At 38.4% G+C, this 25,342-nt stretch overlaps 1 protein-coding gene across 5 annotated transcripts in view; it reads left to right on the forward strand.

Moving 5' to 3' along the window:
* The first annotated feature begins 7,328 nt into the window (after positions 1–7,328).
* Positions 7,329–25,342, forward strand: part of mef2d (myocyte enhancer factor 2d) — a 110,417-nt gene continuing 92,403 nt past the window's right edge. Inside the window, exon 1 of one of the 5 annotated variants that reach the window (XM_088013643.1) lies at positions 7,329–7,851. The gene's annotated coding sequence lies outside the window, so the exon portion shown is untranslated. The remainder of the gene's footprint in view (positions 7,852–25,342) is intronic. The other 4 variants (XM_088013649.1, XM_088013647.1, XM_088013646.1 and 1 more) reach the window with 4 other exon arrangements.

Raw genomic sequence — 25,342 nt, forward strand, 5'->3', positions numbered from 1 at the left:
GGCATCTTTTTGGTAGATGATATTTCTCCAGTTGTCTAAAAGTGATATGAAGGTTGGTTGTTCTTGCAGTCCCTGATAAGGTCATTTGGAAAATAGTTAATACAGAAAGAAAAGGCAATAATTTAGTAATTAAGTAACTTCTGGATTTTCTTGAGAGGCATCAGAATAAAGAGGGCTCAGTGTAAAAGAATGCCACAATTTTCAGATTTTTAGTTGTAAATCAACATTTAACACTAAGTTTTCCTCATGCTCACAATTCTGCAATATGCTGTGTTGGTCTATCACAAAAACCTCATAAAAACATTGAGGTTTGTAACTGTGTAATGTGTAACGTAAGAAAATAAAACAAGCTAAAAAAGTATTAATATTTATGCAAAGCACTGTAAAGATGAAAAATATTAAAATATGTCAAACTTTATGATCTGAAAAAGACCCACTGCAAATAAAAACCTGATCACCGGGCAAACAAGACAAAAGAGAGAAAGTAAGGAGGAAAATAAACAAAGAGACCAGAACAGGAAACAGAAAGAATGTGAGAGGTGAAACTAGTTAAAGATAAAGAGAGACGAGGAATGACAGAGCGAGGAAAGAAGAAGATAAGAGCTAAAAAGAGACAGAAGGGATGTGAAGGTGGAGCTTCAGACTGAGAGCAGGTTACGCAAATAAGACAGGCACCTCTGTTGTTGTTTTTACATCTACGCTAAGTTTATTCTTCTGCGTTTGCAAAATCTTTCAAAACTAAACAGTCTTTGGTTTGTTGTGACAGCAGCGGAGATGAAAGTGTGAATAAACAACAGCGCCAGTTCAGGGGTCTGCAGAGTTAGACATCAGCTCTGTGGAGATTAAAATGGCCTCAAACAGAAATTCTTTAACTGAATCACTTCAAACTAATCAAAAATTACTTTATGAAACATTTATCAGAACAAAATGCCTTGGCTAATTAATTGGGATCAAATACAGTCAGTTTTGTTTTTTTTTTCTTTTCTTTTTGTGTCACAAACATGTTGACCTTATTTTAAGACTAAACTAATTTTATTGTTGTTCTCACTTTGCATAAAAAATGAAAACAAATAGCAATAAAATAGCAGGAAAAGAATTAGCTGTAGTACACAACCTCAGTGCAAAAATAGAACAAACATTTAGAACTGAAGTTCATTAATAGAGGCAGTTAGTTAAGCAACAATGTTAAATGAGTTCCCATTAGCTAAACTAACAGCATGATGCACTCTACAGCCTGAGCACTCAGTCAGTATGCTTTCACAGACCAGTTTGCTCTGTGTTTAAATGTGAAGAAACCCAGTAGAGGCATTCCACCTTTTCTGGTTGAGAATCATCCTCCAGTGCAGGGGTCCCCAAACTACGGCCCGCGGGCCGGATCCGGCCCGCCACGTCATTTGGTCCGGCCCCCTGAACAATGCCGGATCCGGCCCGCCTGCTCATACCAGAGAGCATTCAGTGTTTTTTTTCATATATTGTATTTTCCGGTTTATATGTGGATTTTTCTTCAACCACCAGGGGGCTTTTGAGCAAATGTGAAACTTACTTTCCCTCAATGGAATATATACTCGTCAGTCACCGTTTCACTCACGGTTTTTTCCATTTGCATTCTGGGTAAAAATCTATCCAAAAGCGCGAATGTGTCGTCGTCGTCGTCGTCCCCCCCCCCCCCCCCCCCGCTCGACAGTTTCAAATACAGAACCCCCCCCCCCCCCGCTCGACAGTTTCGAATACAGAACAACCCCCCCCCGTCGACAAGAATTTCTTTGTTTTTTTTACTGCAAAAACTAAGACCGGCCCCCGACCACAGAAAGGAACAGCTATGTGGCCCTCGCAGGAAAAAGTTTGGGGACCCCTGCTCCAGTGCATGCTGGAGGTCATGGCCTCACGAAGCCAACAGAATCACATGCACAACTGTTCTTGCAACACTGACTATCACTCACTGTGGTCTAATTGACCTGCTAGTTTACAATTTACATCACATCACATTTTGCTGTGATGTGATATTTGGAACTCTGGGCCCAACATGCAGCAGCTCTCAGAAATATTCATATTAGTAACTGATGTAATCAGTTTATGAATCATTTTATTTCCACTTTTAAACCATTAACAGCAAGTTGTATGTTGAATAAACAGGATGATGCACAATAAGGTCGCTGAGTTTCTGGTTTTGCACGTTTACTGCAAGACATATGGTAATTTATAACACAATTTAAACTTCTTACACTTCTTACAGCAAGTTGAAATACTAGATAGATATAGTCTGCCTGGGCAATTTTTGTAAGTTTTCATCCAAGAAGAGCTGGAAAAGTATTCATGCCCCCTAATCTAATTCACATTTTGCAAAGTTAAAACCATGGACAATGATATACTTAATTGGAATTTTATATGATAGATCAACAAAAAGGGATAATTGTAAGGTAGGAAGAAAATGATACACAATTTTCAGATTTCAGAGTTTATGTTTCACAAATGCATGTATTGAGCCTCCGTTATTGTGAAACCCCAAAATACCACACAATCCGATGTAACCAATCATCACCCTAATTGACACAACGCCGGCTCCGCCCCCATGCGGAAGTAGAGCGGACTTCTGACAAACAAAAAATGCTATAATGGCAGAGGCAGTGGTACTCTATGCGTTACCCAAAACATTTTTGAGTCATTTTTTGCCTTATCAATAGGTGTCTTTACAAAAAAAAAAAAACATTAAAAAAATGGGATGTTTGCTACCTGTTTCCTTTGTGGTTGTTGCCAATGATCACAATTTTATTGAACTGGACATGAGGCCGGCTGCAGGCCTTGATCAATTTCTTTCATTATTCCAGACTCTGTTTGGGTTTTGGAAATGTAATAAATTGTATTCCGCCCTCTGGGTAGCAGCTGTCGGAATTACATGTTCCCCATTGGCAACGTTGGACCATGATTTCCTATTATTTTCCTCCAATTCTTTATGACCACATTGTGTTAGAGATGATGAATCCAGGAATGTTGACGGAGGTTCGTTCCCCCACATAGGTCAAATCGGGTCAAATGGCGACCACTGATTGGTTGGTTGCTGACAAAACCCCTAAAATGACTGACGGCTGCAAAAGATAGTTCTACAAATACAAATCCATTCTTTTCAGATTTTATTTGTAACAATGTGATTGATGACTGCAAGTTGTTTTTATGAAGCACCTTGAACTGCGTTGTTGCTGAAATGTGGTATACAAATAAACGTGACTTAAACTTGACTACTTTCTGTCAATCTGTCACATAAGTGAGTTTGAACAGTATGAATACTTTTTGAGAGTACTCTATTTTTCATTTTTATGCTGTTTGACAGTTTTTCTTATTTTGTATTTATTGTTTTATTGATGTGAATTCAGACCTGTATATCAAAATATGCATTAGTGATACAACTTTCATATCTGAGCAGTATATTAATGTGTACTTTTCTTTAATGGATACAACAGAAACTCTATTACATGAAAAGTCTGAAAGCTAATTGCTGTACTTCCTATATAAACTGCTTTGCATCAGCTTTATATATAGGCCCCGACCAAAGGAGAGTATGGAGAGGTATCAGTGTGAACATTTTGACAGGCAATACTGAAGCAGTGTGCTCTTTATTAATCCCCCAACATCCAATCTTTCTGAAAGGCCAAATTAATCAACCCTCTGGGTCTTGCTCTGACTTTACACTTCATCATATCAAAACACACAGCACATAATAAAAAATAATATTTTCTCAGCAATGCAATTAAGTAGACTTGTTTCTGCTTAATCAGCTTGGAGATTTAATTAAGATCTGAAGTAATAATATATATCAACTGCTGTTCACTGAGCCATAGGAGGCTTTAGTTTCAACAGGGGGCAGCAAACTGTTATTGATTGTAGTGAGTGAAACCTCTGGAGTGTTGTTGTTTTGAGGGTAAAGGTGAATCAACGTATCTCCTTACAATAATAAAGGTAGACTATATAATTTCATTTTAATTAATTGCAATTAGGATTTCCTTAGGTTTGCTCTCGTGAGATTGTGTTACCGCTGCGTTCTCCATTTTCCCTCCAGTTTGTGATGTGTCTGAGATTGTTTGCTGTCATTTTTCCCGTGGCATTTCCCTGACCCCTGGCTGAGCGGCTGACCCCCTGACAACCCAGCTGTAGGAGAGGAGAACAGCAGGGCGCCCATCTGACTGCTGCAATTCTCCACAGAAAAACCCAACGGTATAAGCTTCTTATGTAAAGCAGAAAACACGGTGTAATCTCTCGCCGTCACTCCCCCCTGTGTCTGAGCTTTTGTCACCATTATTACTAGTACTACCAGTTAATTCACTACTTTGGTTTGGCTGCTGCTTGATCAGCACATCAGATAAGACAGACTACGTTGTGTTCGCAGACACAATAATCAGATTAGAAGTAGAGTTGATTCTCAAACTGAGGAAACGTATCTGTCCTCTTCTCAGTTTTTATAGTAGACAGTTACTGAGATGATAGCAAATGAGAGGGCTGATTTCCACAGAACCTCTGCACAGAAAAAGCTTCACATTGCAGACTGTGAATGGAGTTAGCTGTCTGCTCCCTGCTGTGTTCTGCTTTTATCACATGTTTTAATTCTGGAGAACATGACAGTTTATTTTTTTATTTTTTTTTAACCTTCTGTTTTAGTCTTCTGTAACAAACTCCCACAAAAGTATTCACACACTATGAGTTTTTTTTAAACGTCACATTAAAATCACTTACTTGAATTTATTTAAATGTGATTTTATGTGACAAGCCTATGGAAAGCAGTGTATAATTGTGAAATGGAAGGGAAGTGTAGTGAACAATTGTTTGCCCCCACCACCTTCTTTAGGACCAACTTTTACTGCAATTACAACTATGGGCCTTTTGGGGTATTTCTATGTATTTTTGCACATTTAGAAAGTGAAAGCCAAGAATTCTTGCATAATAGCTAAAATTTTGATTTGTTAGCATCTTTGAATGTCAATTTTCAAGGCTTGCCGCAGATTCTCTGGACTTTGACTGAGCCATTTAAACTCATGAATATGCTTTTGCCTAAACCATTTCATTGTATCATGACTGTATGTTTAGGTTCATTGTCCTCTTGGAAGGTGAATGTCCACCTCAGATTCAAGTCTTTAACAGCCTCTAACTGGTTTTCTTAAAGCATTGATCATCAGCACAACATGAAGAAGTTCAGTTTCTGAAGTTCGGTCTAATATTCTCCCACTTGCTTGCTGTGTTCCCTGCCTGAGTGTGTCAAGACAAACTCATATGGTTTTCTTTCAGCAATAGCTGTTTTTGCTATTCTTCCAAAAAGGTCAGATTTGTGGAGCATCAATAGTTTTCCTTTTGACAGAATCTTCAATCTGAGTGGTAGACTGAAGATTGAACAGCTCTGTGACGCGTTCAAAGCTTGACGTATTGTGTTACAACCTAACCTTGATCAAGCTTCTCCAAAGTCTGCATGTGGTGTTCCCTGGTCTTTGCAATGCTGTTTTTTTAATGCATCACTGTTAACTTGAAACAGATCACAGTAAGCAATAGAAATCAGATTTGGGCCCAGCTGAGACAACTTTTTTCCCCTTGTGATTATGGCACTGCCAGAAATAATGGCGCTCTGGGCTGTGAGCAATTTTGTCCATTAAAAACCATGACTTAGACTTAATGCAAATTCAGTTCACACAGTTCAGATTTTTATGAAATTTTGACAACTATGTATTGTTTAAAATCTCAGTAAAACATATTGTTTTTTTGAAAGGTTTGAGAAAGCAGCTGTGCATCTGTTGGCTCACCATGAGCAAGCAGATGACAAATGTTATATGCAATATTTTGGTGCATTTTATAGTTTTTCCACACAGTGTATTTAAAGGGCATTCTTGTACAAGCTGTACACATCTTTAATAGAACTGACAAAAAAGTGAACATGTTCTGTGCTTTTACAACATTCCCCCAGTGCCACTTGAGTTGCATTTGACTTCCTTTTTTAGGCTTGACCTCGGGTCAGTTTCCGTACAAATCTCCAAAACAGCTGTGGCTGGCACACCACTGCACTACAGAGACATGCTTTTATTGTTATATTGGAATAACATTTCAGATTAATTTAGCTCAGTGAAAGAAGTTTTCAAAGTTTACACAAAATGCAGTCAAACTAAATTAATTAAATTATTAAAATAGAATTTGTATATATATATATATATATATATATATATATATATATATATATATTTTTTTTTTTATATATATTTTTTACTGTTTTCTTCTTTTAAATTAATTTTATTTTTAGATAGTTGTTTTTTTATTTTCATATATAAAGAAAAAATATTTAATTCCTCTTTGAAGTGTAGGAGAGAATTGATCTTTTTTAATTTCTTATAATTTTCCTATTAACATTTTACTATATATTTAAATTTTTTAATTTATTTGATTATTTTTTGTACTTTAGTCTTACGTGTGTTCTTGTTACCTTAATATTATTTCAGATTAATTTAGCTCAGTGAAAGAAGTTTTCAAAGAAATATTATTTTAAAAACATTGTTTTTCATGGAGTACTTATTTTTTATTTTTAAATTATGTTAGTACCTTTACATTTTCAATATAGGTGTTTATTAATATATGTTTTATTTATTGCTTTTCATGAATAATAAAACAAAACAAAACTACTTAAATGCTATCTAGCTCTGTGAGGAACCTTATGTTGATTTTAAGATTACTTTTAAAACTTTTTATGTTAAGTTTTTCATTTCCCCCCCTTATTTCTACATTTATCTTCCCTATTGAAAAAAAAAATTAAACAGTGATTTATTTTGATGCTTTAATTTCTCAAGTATCTGCACTGTTTTTACACATTTTAATTTTTAAAGCTGATCTATATCAAGCCTTGTTACTTTCAAAGCCAAAACATTACTACTCTGACGTAACGTGACGCAGACAAATAACACACATACCGTTTAAAGTAGAGACACTAAACCGGTTAAAAGGAGATATTAGCTGAGGTTTTCTGAAAACTCTAGGTCTCCAGTAACAGCCACTTTCGTCCAGGTGTTGCTACTCTCAAGATGTCACACGCGCCTGTCACAATGACGTCCCTGTTACTCCTCACTGTAAACACGGTGTTCTTCCGCCGCGAGCAGCGAAAATAGGACAGCAGACTCTCGCCCGTTCTCACTTCGTATAACAGTGGACACTTTGGCAATTAGACGTTAACATTGTATCACTTATTTACAGCATGTGGGATATAAAAGTAACAACTGCGAAGGCACATAATAATGGCAGAAATTTTCGTAACAGAATTCAGTGTTAGTGATTTTTATCACTCAATCTGCTTTATTTGGCAAATGTAACAGTAAAGCGACCTATATGCAGCTGTGCAGACTAAATATCTGCAGCCCACAGTGGTTGGGGTGTTTGTATAAATCAAGTGGGCTTCATTGACTCTGGCTTCCTGCGAATTTCTGAAGAAGAAGTAGCGAAAGTGAAGTCCTTGCTCTCAAAACATGACAAGCGGATGGATATAAACTGCGAACACATGATGTCGCCAGCAGCTCTTCCTACTTCTCGGCTCACCTTCCACTGACTCCACGCTCACAACGCGATTGGTCGAAGCGGTGCAGCCAGCTGGCGCTGATTGGCTGCGCCTCCCTGTCAGTCATGCGAGAAATGCCACTCAGGACAGATTAGGCACCATTTGCCATAACTAAATAGTTACATTGCACATCAAGTAGGAAGAAATATTTTGATTGGTGGCCACCGCAGTCGGCGGAGAGTTACTGTTCGTCTTCATTAAAAATCACCTCCAGGCTTTGAATGCAGCAAAGTGTGAGCTCCGAACATCCAGTCTCATCAAACAGATGTGGATACACTGCTAGGGTAAGTCTCTTCTCAACAGCTTGTGTCTGCATTTCACATTTGCCTCTTCCTGTGCTTTGCTCGGGCAGTTCTGACAACTGCGTACCCAGGCGCTGAGCTGGTTCTGGTGTTGTTTCTGTGGAGCTATTTGCATGTTTGTCCCGGAGTTTGTAAACCGTCCAGAACTGAGGTTGTAGATCCTCTTTACGCCTCAAACCTCAGTGTTGCTTTGAGTTAACGCCAGATTTCTCCCCACTGCTTCCCCCGGACCTTTCACTTCTGCAGACCGCTCGTAAAGCGCCGTGTCTCCGGCTACAGCCGGTGGGGTTGCGCGCTGTGCGTGACAGCAATAACACTCCATTAGGAGCTGTCAGAAACGATTTACGACGAGTGTCAGCCTGGTTCTGACGCGATTCCTCTTCATTTCTACAAATGGATTTCATCTTGGAGAAAAGCGCATTCAGGCTACCTTACTGAGAACTTTTTTTTGTAGTTTTTTTTTTTTTTATCGCGCCATGAATTCCGTTTACGCGTTAAATGACAGATTTACTCTCTGTGGAGAAAGTGAGCAGACAAAACGCTAAGAAAGCATATATTATATATATATAATTTTTTTTCTTTTTTTACCTTGAAGGGGGGGAAAGATAGTAACTGTTGAAATAATGTTTATTTACTGTCAAAACCCACAAGAAATGCCCTTTGTCATATTTTAAACTGCTGAACTGTTTTGTGTCTCTTTCATGAGCCCATTTCCGATAATTGTGCTCTCATTGCTGTGCGTAATTGCTTCTCTCCCGGGAGAGAGTGCCATCAAACTTCCAATTTCCTTCTTAAACCCGGAAACCATTTTACTTGTGGAATTTGCTTGTATTGATGGCATCAATAACTCCAAATAAAGCCAAACCCTCTCGCCACCTAAGCCCAACGCCTCCCTCCACCCCCCATCAAGTCAGCATCGAGTTTTCTCTCTGTGAGAAAAGCACATCCTGTCCGTTTTTCCTTCCTCCAGCATCTCAGAGAGACAGGTGACTGGGATTAGAGGCAGGGAGACAATGAGGAAAATGCCTCTAGAGTCTTGCATGTCAGGAGGCAGGCAGGCTGGAGGGACAGTTATCTATTACATCATTATCCAGTGCAGCACAAGGATGAGATGAGTTTTTCATCTAAACCTGCGGGTGAATTTCAGGTTGCTAGACAGTGTTTTATGCATAATGGAAAACAACAAATGGCTCCATAATTAAAAAGCTGCTCACAAGATAATACCCAATTTCTGGTGAGCTAAATTTTTGTCTTTTTTGTCTGAACTACATGTCAGATTGATTATTTCCAAATGGTGAAATGTGTTTGACCAGAAGAATTTTTGATTATTTTGCTGTGGTTAAAGCTTTTGCCATTGAAACATATAAAGTATTGGTTTATGTTTGCTGTGAGTTCCTTAAATGAACAATAAAATATTTCCTGTTTGATGTCCTAGACTTGTTCTACAAGCCTGACACATGTTGTAGGAGTTCAAAAATCTTACTGGTCTTGAATATATCACACTGCACAAGCTCAATGTGATAAAATCCTTCTAGGAACTCATGTTACACTGTACAATGGAAGTTTCAGAATCATGTCAGACAGAGCCAACAGATAAGTATGAATGTACTCCAAGTTTTGGTCCTTCATGTACTCATTATTAGAATCGGCGGTTGAGAAGATGCAATGAGCAAAAGGAGGCAGCTGAGGAATTGCTCATGGTTGAGGAAAATTGACTAAATTCAGAGAAGATGGTGCAGGATTTTCCCAGGGAACGTCTGACGTTGGTTGTTTGTAAGAACTCGACCTCAGATTTGGGGTGTTTTCACATCTGATTCTCCGGTGACTCGGTTCAGTTGGGGTGCAAAATGGTTGCATTCTCAGTTGGTGCGGTGTACTTTCTCACTGCACTGTTTCAAACAAACCTGTGCCCTGCTTTGGCTGTGGCGGCACTGCACCAGTAAACACTGGAGGGAACATCATAAAAACCTCTGAAGAAGACACTGCGCTCAACTTCCTCCTCACAAATGTAAACAAAAATGGAATGGCCTCAAATTTTGGCAGTTGTAGAATTTATCTTTTGACTTTGGTAAAAGATAAGCCACTTCTCTTTCTTGCACTAGACTTGACTCGAGTGTTTGGTTTGAATTTACCCAGAATACCCTGAGAATTAGTTCACTTCCCGCTTTTGGAGCGGTTTCCAGATCAGATGCATTCAAACCTCTCCAGAATTCACTTCAACCAAACCGAGACCTAGGTTGTTAGGTGGACCACAGTTTGCGTTTTTTGGTCCGCATCAGAGTTTGATTGTGAATTCACATCTCACCAAAACAAACCAATCTAACAAACACAAGCTTGATTGTAGCAGACTAAACAGGACTGGTGTGAAAGCACCATTAGACTGTCAGGAAAAACCTGCAGTCATTGAAATGAATTCATAATTTCCTATGCTTGACAATTGTCCTACATTTGTTTTGCAACAACATATTTACTCAAACAACCAATAATTTCTGAGCATGAACTTGTCTTTAGATGAGGTATTTAAGATCAGATAGTTATGTAGAATAACTGATTTAGTTATGTTGTATAATCTGTAGCTGTTGACATGCAAACGTTGCAGAAATTTGGTACACTCCAAGAACGACCAATCAGAAAGCACTCTTGTGGATAATAGGTGTTTAGCTTTGAGTTCAGGCATTTTCCTTATTTGGAGAAAGATTTATATGGGAAGAATGATGGTGAAAAAATGAAGGGAGGCTTGAGGAAAAGTTGGCAACTTTGAATAAAGTCTTTAAAAATATATACCATGATGTCATGTGCCAACTAGCATATTGGTTACATCATGCATAGTACTTGGAACTTGGAACTTGGCAGCTTATGTACATCTGTTTATTTCTCACGCATTATTTGCACACAAACAGTGCCTTAATTTGGCCAAATTTTCCATAAAGTTCCTCCATTTTACATAGTTTCATTCTTCAGTTGAACTAAAGCAAAATAAATTAGAATTGCTGGTATAAATATGGTCACTAAGATTTAAAATTAAGACTGGTGATCTTCTTTGATAAAACCTTTATTCTTTTTAAACATGTCAGTCAGCTGACCAAATCATAAATTGAGCCATACCATAAAGAAGTACTTGCTGGTTTTTGGCTGTGCTGACCTGTGCGATGACCTGAGATGCAAACCCACAACCCATACCTGATGCAACTTTTCAAAATGTTTTGATGGTTGGGATACAGGGAAGGAAATCAGTAGGTTTACATTCAATAACAGATTGCTACAGATTTGGCTGCAGGCTTTCCTGCAGCTGAACAAGTTCTCCAGAAAGAAGTTGAAGTTTTCCCTAAAACTCCCTGAATTTTTTACTTTTTTGTTACTGCTGGACAGAGCATGAAGTTCAAGTTTGTCATGTAAAAAAAGCCCCAGCATTGCTTAATTTTAAAGTTCTCCACAAAAAAAAAAACACAAGTGAAGTGACAGCTAGTCCAACTAAATGAGAGAAGGGTCATAACTTTCTTGCGTTAAATCACTGCACTCCAGAAAGGCAAATAAGGTAAACCTTGTTTAATATTTACACAACAATTACACATTCAGACTTTCATATGAAGATAAACCTGTTCTATCCAAACAGTTTGAAGCAATGAGAAAGCTTCAGTCCGGGGAGTACCAGATCAGAGCTTCTGAAGTGAAATCTTCAAGACGGTGTCAGAACTTAATCCATATATCTGAACTTGCTGATGTCAAATCATCTGTCGTCTCTCGTGTTTTCCCTTCATTTTGAGTTCAAAATAAAACGAACTGAAACCTGCTGGGCCCTTTGACCCATTTTTGAAGCTGTCAGCATTTTAACACTCATCCTCATAAACATCCAAACAACTTGCACGAGTCCCATTGAGTGTAGCACCTAGTTCCACACAATAGTTGCACAAGTAAATCCTCAACACCTTCTACAGTAATTGTATCAGTAAAGGCATAAAATGACAAATAATTAACTAAGTCTGGAGTAGGAGGATTACAACACCCACCCATGGATCCCCTTTTGTCAGAGGTATGAGCACAATCTGGATTGTCTGATAAACCAGCGTTCTCTCTGCTGTTTCTGACAAGATGCCAAAGCTAATGGGAGTGCTGACCCCCTGCTGCTCTTTTATCTCCTCTTTTCTTTCCATGTGAAACTGGGCGAAGAGTCCTCTCTGATGCTCATTTATACTGACCCATTTCTCAAGTTTAAAAAATCCTACACGACCGTCATGTTCTCCTTTGGATTAAATCGGGAATATCTTGTGCATCTTGGCGGAATGGACAGAAAGCTGATGGTGTGCAGTCTGATACCTCTCTTTACATTGTGTTCCTGCAGTAGCGAGGATCTAAATCTCTGTAGGGCTCTTCCCCTTAAAGCATTTACTCACACAGTGTCACCAGCCACATATTGAACTAAATGTTGTAGCTGGACTTGTTCAGTGAAAGAGGGCTTAAGCTCAAGATAACTTATAGGCTCAGCTTGAGTAATGGACTTTTGTGTCTCTGAGAAGCGTGACCGCAGGAAAGCTGTACTCCGCTTTTTATTGATGGAGTAAAGCTCCATGGAGGGCAACTCATAAGGAGACTGTTTTCTCTTGAAAATAATCTTGAAATTAAATTCTGAAAATCAAGGTTTTATGGAGAAATCAAGCTGGGTTTGTAGCTGCCAGGTGACTTCAGTCAAAACACTAATTTAAATAAGTGTAATCACTCCATCCCGGTGCTGCTTCCTGCTGAATTTCAAAGACAGGCAGTCAGCCGTTGCGCTCTGAATGCATTAGAAATGGTCAGGGTCTGTCATGGGCAAGTCCAAGTGAGAGAGCGTATCTGAACACACACCTGTGTGGTCCCCAGTAATCTCGGTGGAGTGCAGCTGGAATCAGGTGTTGGAGACTGCAGATAGATTATTGTTCTGCTTATTAATTCTTATTTAATAACTGTCATTTTCCTGTAAAATCTCATGATATTCTGATCAATGTCAGTTTGCCTTCTTGTTCTTTAGTGGAGAGCAAAGACCCTTTTTTTTTTTAGTTCAAATCTTTAACATATTTTCATTTATAACAGCAAAATGGAGCTGCTTAGACATTTTGGGTCATTCACATCAACCCTGTTTGATCTGCTTTAATCAAGCTGTAATTTGTTAGGAAGTCTGGTTCATTTGGTGAGGTATGAATGTGTAATCAAACTCTGATGCGAACCAAAAGGGTGAACTATCCTCTGCTTCAGAGCAAGGTTTTAGATCTGTTAAAGTGAACTATGGTGCGGTTTGAATGCATATGTGGATGCAAGCGCTCTACAGACCACTTCAAAAGAAGGTAGCAGACTATAGTGCAGGGCATTTTGGGTAAATACAACCAAAACAAACACGAAGTCTGGCGCTATATGGACAAATGTCTTTTTCCAAAGAGAAATCCTACAAACGTTAAAATCTGACACCACCCCATTTTTATTTACACTTTGTGACACAGTAAGTTGCACTCAGTATCTTCTTCAGAGATTTTCATGTTGTTTCATTCAGTGGTTCTTGGTGCAGCGCCACCACAGGCGAGTGGGTGTACAGGTTTTAAAAAGGATTAGTTAGTTTGAAACAGCTCCACCGGTTAGCGTTTCCTCTAAATGTTTGGTTACATGGAAACTACATCATAAAACCTACACCATTCCCGACTGTACAATCTTTTTTAGCTTTTGCACTTTAAACTGAAATGAGTTGATTATTGCCTTCTCACAACAGAGTTCCCTCAGAGCTGGCAGATGTAATCCTCATCAGAAACTCTGGTCCGTAATTTCCCAGGAGGGTCTGAAAAATGACCCAATAGCTCAAAGGGGAAAGGTCATTTAAATCTCAAAAGTAGAGTTGGAATGAGCACAGTCGTTGCTTAAAACATAAAATCCCACCACTTGGTAATGTCGTCAGCTTTCAGACAGTCCTCCATTAATCAGAGCTGAACTCATGAGCAAATAAAGCTTCATAAATTTGGTCCTTGGCACATATTCCAGAGCTCTCCATTAGTCAAGAAGACTTTTAAACTCGTATAATGTGGAGCTCTGAGCACTAATTGAGGTCTCATATGTACTAATTAATGTGTTTGTTGGTCACTCTGGATGTTGAAGAGGTTTAATAATCGCAGCGATCTGTGCATGTAAAGTGTTTTATGTTTCTGTACCCCCAAATAAAAACGAGATGAAAATTAAAAGGGAAGATGGAGAGTCTCTGCTCTGAATAGAGGTGAGTTGTTAATGCAGCTTCCATGTTGCGCAGGGTGAGTCACCTGCCACCTCATTGATTTACCTGTTTACCTTTTCAGCTCAACCTTAGCCATGTCCAATACCACAGCATCAGTGTCGGAGATGTGTTTCTCTGCGCGTTCCCTTGCAGCTGAACCGTGCATTCATCCCACAACGGCGCAGAAGCCTTTCTTGTATGTCGGGTTAGACAAGCATGCCCCCTTGTCTGCCGTCAAACTGAAAGTCTCGCACCACAAGCCACGCTTAAATGAATGGAAAGGAGAAGCAGCAGAAAGGAGCAATTACTACCTGCTCTGCTTGTGTTGCTTTCATGGCCTCTTTTTGTGTGCTGATTCCAGGGCAGATTTTGTCCGTGGCTGTTCCCACGCTGAGCGAGGAGAACAGGAAGAACTCAGTAACACAGCAGGCCTCTACCTTCTGCTATTATGGCTATGATTCAATCATTGCAGGGTAACGCTTTACCCTGACACAGTGAAACAGGGAAGAAATGTCCTCGCTCCCTCTCCACTAATGGAACTCAAAGCTAAAGGTGTTTCTGTACAAAGAGGGGGACATCAGTTTTTTAATGCGAGAAGTAGCTGCAGAAAGCCTCACCTTACAATCCTCGCTCCCCCTGCTGTGATTTCCAAATGGCCTCCCTTCTGTGTTCGTGACCAGACCAGCTCCATGCAGCGCACTGGGAGCCGCACCTGGCAAGACTTTCACCTCTACTGGTGAAAAGTTCACTGTTTTACATTCCTGGATTTGACTTTTTCTTTACTTTCATTGGCCCAAATTAGAAGCAAACAAAGCAAAGCTTGTTGACTAAAGACACATGACTCACTGTTTGCTGTCATCAGTGGTCAAAACTCCAAAACGCAGTCAGACATAACGTGGGTAGGAGTAGTACCAGCAGTAGTAGCTTAACTGGAAAATGTTCCTACTAGAGTAAAAATAAATAAATACAGAATTTCTGTTAAGTGACTCTTATTAACTGGTGTTTAAAGGAGTGACCAGATCTGACAAATTTTAGTTTTATTGGCCCTGACCAGTGACCATCTTCTTGGAAATTATCCTACCAGTAAACATTGAAAATTCACACCATACCACTGCAGTTAAATTTTTTTTTTGTCCTGGGGCATTGTGTGGTGCAGTGGGTGGAGCGGTCGACCCGTACGGCAGAGGCTAAAGTCCTGGTTGTGGTTGTCCTGGGTTTGATTCCTGACCTCTGTACCTTTGCTGCATGTCTTTCACTGTTCCCTCTGCTTCCTCCTGTCTACCTATCAGAGAAACGGAAAAAGGCCACTAGCATTTAACAAAACGGATAATAAAAAAAAAATAAGTTTTTTTTTTTATCTGAAAGGGAAATTAAATATCATGACTCGTATCTTCAATATGTTGATGTGGATGGTGATTTTGTGGGCAGGCAGGATCTCTGGTAGCAACACTGCTAATCAGCCTCATTTGCTTTTGCTACTTCCATTTAAATCACTGGGAAAAACTGGGCAGAGAGACTTTGGAGTCAGGTTAATGACCCTTATGATCAATGTGTGAGATGGACTGAACTTCTTCCTTGTCTCTGTGGTCCTGCTCTGCATCCATGAAGCCTCCTTTTCAACTTGTCTGAGATTTGAGGCAGTCGTTCACCTATGACTTGATATTTTGAGATGTTAATCAGCTTCTCTTTGTTCTAAAATAAACTTGTTGCCATGGTTACACATAATGGCAAAACCCCTCAAAATACTCAAGTCTTGTGGGGTGTTTTTTAACATTTTTAATCCTGTTCTGAGAAATGCACCAAAGCGACTGAGAGAAACTGTAAAATAGACAAGCTTTGGAGGCGGGATCAGATATTCACAGATTTTAGCCATTTGCTGTTCCCTAACTCTCTAACTCCATGTGCTATATTAGCAACGCAAGCTAGTTATTACTTACCTCTCTCTATTATATTCATTCAGACTGAGCCAGTTCACAAATAATGTGTAAAGCACTACATGTGCCTCTGGTTTAATGAACGGTCATATTGGCTGTTAAATCTCTGTGTTTCTCAGTCAAAATTACAACTTAGGTGGGCGTTCAATCTCAACTTAGAAATCAGAATTTCCTACTTCAATGTAAAAACAATCTTTATTTTATCTTTTGTTAAAATATCGCCTCTTCCGGGCAGAGCATCTGTCAGAGTTTCTCTTTAGTTTGAGCGTGAACCTTCACTACAACTATACTGAAAATGGACCCAAACATGCAGTTGGACAGGCCTTTAATCCATTTTCTTTTTCTTGGCTTCCACATCATCACAGACAACACTACCAGATGTTTTCGTCCACCTGTTGGAGCAAATCCTGGGCATTTTCCTGACTAATAGCATTTTGCTGACCTTTTAATGCTGTCTGGGAAAACAGTAAATTATTGATAATGGAAACAGTTATCAGTCATACCCAGCTGTGATAGCCAGCTGTAAAGGTGATTTTTTTTTTTTTTTTTTGTGCTCACCTATAGCTGGGTCAACAGGATTTGGCAGTGCAGCTTTGCTGTTTAGTAACTTGAAGACAGAAGTACTGTTTATGGATGTAAAGCAAAAAACCAAAACCTATTCTCTTACCCAGAACTGATTCTTGTATTTCATAAAGCTCCTAATTCAGCGCTCATAAAGTGCTGATCAACAGGTTAAACATCAATTAGGCTAATGAGCAAATGATGAGAAGAGAAGAAGATATGGAGGGGGATCCTCTGTTCAAAGCTTGAGGAGGTGATGTACACCCACTTTTAGGAAGACAGGGGCTTGTGTGTTTTTGTGAAGTGGTAGCTTGAGTGTTTTTTTTCTACTGTGAAGAGGGATGTTGATTATGTTTGTGCAGGATGAAGACTGCCTTGATGGTGTTTTTTTTTTCTTGGTTTATCTGTGTTTGTGTTAGACATCCTGTGGTTTGGATGAGCTCATCAGTTGCTGCTTTGCAGTCAGGAGGACAGTTATCCAATTTGTAAAAGAATAAATAAAATACAATATAATAATAAACTGACCTATAGTTCAAGTTAATGTGCATTTTTATTCATTTTAACGGTGAAAATTGGTGTAATTGTTTACATTGATGACAACTGCATGGTGTATCTGGACAATATAATTATGACTAGATAGCCATTGCACTCCACAATTTTTTATTTTGAATGTAAAAAGAATCCAAAATAATAATAAGAAAGTAGAATAAAGATGAACACAAAACCAGATGTTTTTCTGTAATTGGTCCAACACTTGCATCCCAGTATGAAATGTACAAAATGTCAACATTGTTTACCGGGAAACAAGACGGTGTTGCCCGTTGCTGGTCAACACTGTCCATTATTGAAGTTAACCTGGTCATTTGCTTAACCTCTCGAATTAGCTCTTGAATTAGAGCTTCTGTGAAAAATGCAAATCAAGACCCGAATGTCATCCAAATCAAATGACGTCTTATGTCTGAATTGGTAGCATATGAATATAGTGGCATCATTGTGAGACACAGAAAATATCATTACACTACCAAATTACCTTTTCATAATTTGCTATTTTTTTCTTATTTTGAGTGGTGCAGTAAATATTTAAAGTTTCCTAACATTCAAATTTGATAAAATCAGAAAAACAGGACAATTTTAAGTGCAAATATTTGTAGTTAATTAGTTTATTGTATAATTTCTCCATCAATACCTTCTTTATGTTTTTAATTCCTTAATTTTGCCATCAAATCATTCGTTTGGACCCGACTTTAATACTTCTGCTTTTCTTTTGTGTAAAATGTGCTTGACTTTTAATAAATATTAGATAACACCTTTCTATACATCTGATTCTAATAGGATTTTGTGCTAAATTGGTTTGAGAAAGTATTTTTGGGCATTTGAAGAAATTCTTCAGTAACCAGTATTCAAAGTATTCAACTGGTATTCATTTCACTATAACTATCACTAATCAAAAACACAAACATGGGTATACAAATATGTCCCTTTTGTGACATGTTGATATAAAGGTAGATTTTCTTATGTTTGAAATGTCTATGCATCTATTGTTGTGCTTTTCTGCAAATATGAATTGAGAAGAGAACCTTAGCTGCTTTGTGGATGTTTTATGGCTGGTGAGCTAATATTCAAACTTAACATGATACCTGGGTATATTTTTCAAATCCAAGTTATAAATTAAGAAAAAAATCTTCCTTCTTTGTTCATGTGTGTAGGTCATATAACATGCATGATGCCTTACTCTGAACAACCTAGGTATGTAGTGCCATCTCATTTTAACCATCTGGCAAACTTTGCCTGTTTACCTTTCTCTCATTGTACCAAGCTCCTAAAATGACAATAGTTCACCAGCTTGCAGAATTTTTAGTTTAATTAAATGGAAAATCCAGACTGCAGCAGCTTTTCTTTCCACCCACTCTGCTTGTCTGACAGGTGATCTGTTGATGTGCAGAGTCAGTCACATCGAGGGCTCAGAAATAAAACTGGTGACAAAATTAAGAAGAAATGCCACAAATTACTTCTTAGAATGTCATTTGAAAATATTTTTCTCTTAGCCAAAAGCCTTCAGGGGAACTGATTAAGACATTGTGTTGCTTTATTTGCATAAAATGCTTTCTTCTATATGAAAGGATGTTTTAAGAGTAATGTCTGTCTCCAGAGAGAGTCACTATGTTTGTTTCTTTAAATAAACCATAATCATTAGAAAGGGAGCCATCAAGAAGCTTCTGTTATGTCTTTGTTAATGTGGCAGAAATTACCATCTGACAAAGTTAAGCCTTATGGGAGCCTCTCTGGGTATTGATGGAGCAATAAATCACAGTTTGTCTTCTTTCTTGTCTTAATTTGACCAACTTCTAAGATTTTGGTGGAGGGTCAACAAAAGGTCAAACATCAGCAAGTGTTAATTCAGAACCTATAAATATTAAACAAACATATGATTCAGTAATTACACATAACTATTAGAGCTTTTAGGCTGTTTCAGTGACTATGCATCATTTTTTACAGAAACTGGTAAAAACACCATTGCAATTACTAAACATACTGAAAATAAAGGTAGTTTTTGGCAAGAAGCTCTTTATTCTGAGAATATTCTGTAATAGACATCGAGGTTGTTAAAATGTACGCTTGAGACCAAAATGGCACCAAGGTTTCATGCATTCTCTGTGGCCCAGTTGAGTCTAGAGCAGTTCTGACCTCTATTGCATTTCTGCAACCAAAAACAAATTCTGTCTTATCTGTGTTAAGCAGGAGAAAATAAAATAGAGTAGGATAGAATATACTTTGTTGTTCCCCAAAGGAAATTTGCTTATTTGAAATTAAATAGTAAAAAAAAATATCACTTAATTAGTCACTGATATAGATTGTAGTCAGCTCTAGTAATGTGGTGACGCAGAGAAATAAAGCCATGTGTTGAAATCTGACCTAGGGGGATCATATATATATATATATATATATATATATATATGTGTATATATATATATATATATATATGTATGTATGTATGTATGTATGTATGTATGTATGTATGTATGTATGTAAAATAAAAGTGTCCCGAGAACAGAGCCTTGAGAAACCTCACAATTAATTTTTGTTCATCTAGATTCATGATTACCACAGAAAGGAGCCTGAGTTTGCCATATAGGATCCATAATTGTGCCTAAGTCAAAAACAAATACACCTTTTCTGGGGGCATGCATTAGGCTCTAATGCTCTAATAAAACATGTTATTCATTGGAAGTGAATAGAAAATAACCTGGTAGCTGGTATGAAAATAACAATTTAGTACCAACAATCTTGTGATGCTCATTTTCTTTTTGCACACTAAAGTATCAGGCTTAAAACAACTGCAAATGTTCATATAATATATTCAGTTGTTAATGGGAATAATAGTGTTACCCATAATGCAGCAGAGACATCAGAAATATAAAGATTTCAAGAACCTCCTTAAATAAGACGGACCGTAAAACCTGTGACCAATCAGCTGTGAAGACGGTAGAACAAGATATTTTACCTAAATGTGAATTTCGTTTGGAACAAGCAGGCCGTCGGTGTATTAACTCTGCTTTTAATGCTAAATAACCAGTACTCTGCCTGCAGCTATATGCCCTTTTCTCATTTGTAAAGCTGTGCTGAAACATTCAGATTCAGTCGGTTCATTGGTCAGACGCATCTCCTCCAACACCTTCCAGACATGGGTCACTTGCGTGGGCAACACCATAAGCTCTGTGTCGATCTGCTGAAGAACCTTAAACCAGGCTTTGGATGGAATATTCTCCGTACGTAATTAACCTCAAAGTTTTATTTCATTACATGGCAAACAAATGGCCAAAAAAATAAAACTATGTAACATAAGAAACTTTATGAACACACTTATACATTCTGTGCCAACTTTCAGTACAAGATTTGCTTTGATAATCTGCTGCTGTAGACTCGCATGCAGTCCGTACCAACTACAGGATGCAAATCTCAGAGCTGAGAGGAAAATTTTATGGAAAAGATTGACATTTGTTTTAAAACATGATTTTATCTAGATAATTTGAATCAGGTGCCTTGTTAGGATTTAAAAGACTCATATTTCATATCTCAGTTTAATTTCAAGTTGTACTTTTAGTTTGTAGACTTGTTTATGTGGTGTTTCTAATGAAATGTGATTTGAAACCTTGGAAGGTTATGTTGCAAAGAAAATGCTTGTTTTGTTGTGGCTGCCTGGTTGAGTGGCAACTGTTGGTCTCCGTTTACACCACAAGAGCAGCGCACAGCCGCCAAGTTTAAGCAGAATGTTTGATCCCAAATTCTTGTTTGCCAAAATTTGCTCCTTCTGCTGACTGTCAGTCCAGCTTCAATTTGAATCCATCCCTCTGTGGTTTACCACAGACTTTCCATTCACGCGCCACATAAACAGACAGCTGCAGAAAATTCCTCCTTTGTGTTCTTTAATGATGGATTCTGGGCAGGGTGGCCTGAACTTTAAAGAGACTGTGCTGTACTTTGAAAGGTCACAGGACTCCGTGGCAGGCCGTTGTGAATGCTCACCTTCCCATCTAGACTGAAAACAAAAAAATAAAAATAGTAGATTTTGGTGATGACTTAAAGGTGGAATAAATAGTAGCTGCTAAAAATTGAGCTATACCCAGGTTTGTCCTCTTTGTGTCTAGCATACTCCAAAGATTTGTTACATAAAACCAGAACGGATGTATAAATAAAGTAAAACGAATCAGAGTGGTAAATCCCTCTGTTGATTTGTTTTATCCTAAAAATATCTTATTCAGCACTAAATATATCCAGTTGCCTAAGAAGAATTTAGTGGAAAGACCAGCTTTGGAGCTGAGATGGAAATCTGACCCCGTTTTCTCTGCAATATGGGAAGAGATGAGCAAATAAAACACAGATGGCATGTAAAATATATTTTGATGATAGATCCTAAAATCTTCTTGAATCTCCAGTTCCTAATACATTCATCTGAGTTTTTATGATGTTTCCCTGATGGATCTTACTTCCTTTGTGTCATTGGAACTCTTTTACTACTACACTCTTTCCAGATTAAATCTTTTAGAATAATCTTTACCAACCAAAGGTCACCTTAGAAAAAGCCAACTAAGTAGACATTGCAGTGGGCATGTGGTGGGATCAAAGGCCTTTGCTCCTAGATCAAGACCCATTGCATCCATCTAGGTAAAATGCAACTTACACCCAAAACATTTTGGAGGACTAATCTTTCTCAATTTATGATTTTATTTCTACATTTTTACCAGGGATGCCAAGGAATGATCACTCTAGTATCATCTGCTTCTGTCAGTCTTGATGTAACTGTGAGGCAATAACATCTTGTATTGTTTTCCTGATGAGCAATACATAGAAACACTACTTTTCAGCTTAGCAACTGATTGCAGATGGTTAAGACCTTCCACACCGCTCTATCCTCTTGTGGTTTATTAGAAATGCATAACCTGGCCTACTTTTGATATGTGTAATAGCAGTGGACACTGCATCACATGTATGTGAAACATTTCATAACCACAAATTCTGTATTTTGTAACCCAGCTGGACTACAAGGTTACTGACATCAGTGGAAATCCAGTAAGAGCTGCAGATACCAGGAGGATTACTGAGAATCTGAATCGACAGCATTATATTCAGCTTAGATTAAGGTTCCAGTGTTCAATGACTCAAACTGCAGTCTACACTCTGTAGGTTTCATAGGAGGTCTGCCTTGTGGTGTTGCCAGAGAGCTCTGAAAACACTGCCATGCAATAGCAAAAAAAGAGGGAAGTGAGAAGAATATAGCAGTTAGGAGCTGGATCAAGAAATGTTGCTCCCCTACAACACACCACAAAAACATCTTTTAGAGGATGTTTTATATAAGTTTCCTTGCTTTAAAATTTGGGAGTACGCCACTTCTGACACATTTATTGTTATTCATAAAACCTCAATAAGTGGAAAGTCTTTTGCTGACTTACAGTATACCTGTACTTTAACTTTCACTATGTCTCACTTATGCCATGTCACAGCAACTACCGGATTGTTAAATTCTTATTACCCAGAAAGAGGGGATAGAAAAGAAGAGAACTAAAGCACACTCACACTGCTGGCTTTGATGTCTGTGGTTATAATAACTTGATTTATTATACATTGTAACTCTTTATTTCTTCTTGCATGCTGAAAGACATCAAGAAGCATGCATAAGTAATGAACGTCACTGCTGGAACCTTTTCCCTTGTTGGAATTCCAACACATTTCAGCAGCAGCGGCACCACATTCCTTCAGATGTCGTCGTCCTTGACGCAGCTCAGTAATTACTGACTTACGTTTTTGGCTTCCACGCTTGCCTTGTTTCTCCCATTGTAATGCTGGCTCAGCTACATCTTTGTGGTGCCAAAATTTATGACGATCATCACTGATAAATGACGTGGGATTGACTCGGTGACCACAGAGATTTTTGAAAATAAAAGTCTTGTAAAATAGCCATGTGGTGTAGATTAGATATGGACAGAAACTGTGATTTATCTCAGTATTTTGTGTGTTTATGTTTTGCTAATCACATTGTAGGGTATATTTGTGCACATTTTGAGGGGGCGTGTGTGATGAAAATTGGGTGATTTTCAGTTGTCATTTTTATGATCAGAACATGTGTCATTGCCACCATGCTTACAGGGTTACGATGGCGTGAGAGCAGGGGCTTCTGGCCGGTGTTTTGGCACAGCTGAAATGGCAAGCAGCAGAGCCAGGAGCTGAAACGCTACACCCAAGCCTCTGACATCTTGCTAACTTCTTCTTCTCCTGTCTTTTCTACACTCCAACTCTTCTCTGCTTTTCTCTAATCTGAAATCCCTGCATTTGTCCTTATCGTGCCCATCTCTACTCATCGTTCTGGCCTTCCCCAATAAAATTCCTCCTACACCTTTTATCAACTTTTAGTAAATCTCAGAGGTTACAGCCTCATTTGAATATTTTAATGCACATGAACCTCTTCCTACTGGGGCGTGGCATCATTTTACAGTTGCACAGCTGTGGTGTTGTTATGGGACCATCTGCTGCAGGGCTCATTAAGATAGCCACAAGCTAATGTGAAGAAAGACTATTTGGAAATGAAGGGACGGGGCCGTAAGAGGGAGGCTGCTTATTCATCCTCGTTCCTCTTCTGTTGTACAATAGCAATTACTCAGAGTTGGGAAAGCTTCCAGGGAGAGAAGAAGAAGAAGAAGTGGTAGGAGGAGGTGGAAGAATCTCAATCCTTTTCAACCTCTTGGAAGTTGCACAATGTCTTATGCTTTCGTATTGAGGTGTTATGCAGTTCTGACTCCATGTATGTGTGTTTGGAAATTAATATAACAACTCGCACTCCATCTGTTCTTGCATGTGAGTTTTATTCAGGCACAGAATTTTAGCATTCATATTTCCCTACTCTTGATTAGCTTTACTTTTTTTCCAATAATTTGAAAGAAAATATTTTGTAATTGGTTCTCATGCTGTTTCTTACCTATCCATTCATCTTGGCATATCAAAAAGTTGATGTGGGTCTAAGCATAAGGAAATGGGTCAAGTAATTAGAGACTTTATTAATTAGAAGCTAAGGCCAGACATTGTCTCATTTTGGTGACTGAAACCAGTTGACATGCTGTGGTTAGTAAATCTTCATTAGTGCTGGTTAAGTGTCTGCATAATGTAGAATTAGATGATAGCGATGGTGCATAAGTGCAGAATAAATTATGTTTCTGTGTCTGCTTTTCAGGCTAGTGCTACACAGTATTAGAAAATCTTACGATGGCAATGGCAAAATGGGTTTCGCTAAATGCCGATTTTCTTTTTTCTTTTTCTTTTCTTTTCTTTCTGTCTGTGCTACCATCACCTTCAGGATTTCAAGCAACAAAATTTGTGTGCAGTGTGATGATCTGCTGCTGGGAGACTCTGTCCTACTGGCTAAGTAAGTTTATAACACTTGGAACATATTGGCCAACAACTGTTGTACTCTTGTCCTTTGTGACATGAAGCTTTATCTGTAGCTATTAAATGTTTCAACATGTCCAGAAATCTTGACAGTCTGGCTTAGCTGAAGATCCAGTTACATATTCCAGAGTTTCATATGTGTAGAAAGGCGATGGTTTGGAGAATTTAGATCCTTATCTTCTTAGGTCATAGAAACACATTGCACAAAGGCAATAGTGTGAGAGGCCTGTTAATGTTCTAATGATGGTCCCTCTATTTGCTTACACATTCCTTTAAAATGCAGACCAAAACCTCCTGTTCTGATTGGTCAGTTTCAGCTCTCAAAATATGTCCACTTTGGGAAAAAAAACAAAAAACAAACTTTGTTGGAAATGTAACAAATTTGTTCCTGCAACAGTATGCAAATGCTTACAGCATGTTTTTCTCTGTAGAGACTGATGGTGGCAGGATGCAGTGTTGTATTTTTAGGTGCCATGACTTCAAGCTCGCTGTGCTGTTAACATGTCTGACTAGTTGGATGGAGTTTCACAGCCACTGATGCCCATGCCTGATAGTGACTGAGTCTATCACTCTGGGCGACTGGTTGCGACATCACGATGATGGACATGAAAGAAGGTGGAAAGAATTGTGGGTTACTCTTATCAATATTTAACAACATTGCAGCTGCAGGGTTTCCAAATAAGTTCAACATCAAGTTTGTCTTTGGTGATTTAAAACAGAAAAATAACTCCAGAAGCCAATCAGATTATACATCTGAGATCTGAAATCCTCTCCAAGCTAAACATCTTCAGTTTAGCAAATGGCTAAGATTCAGATT

Source organism: Poecilia mexicana, unplaced genomic scaffold (genome assembly GCF_051168715.1).
Source record: "Poecilia mexicana isolate PSO_F unplaced genomic scaffold, ASM5116871v1 scaffold_16, whole genome shotgun sequence".
Classification (NCBI taxonomy): domain Eukaryota; kingdom Metazoa; phylum Chordata; class Actinopteri; order Cyprinodontiformes; family Poeciliidae; genus Poecilia; species Poecilia mexicana.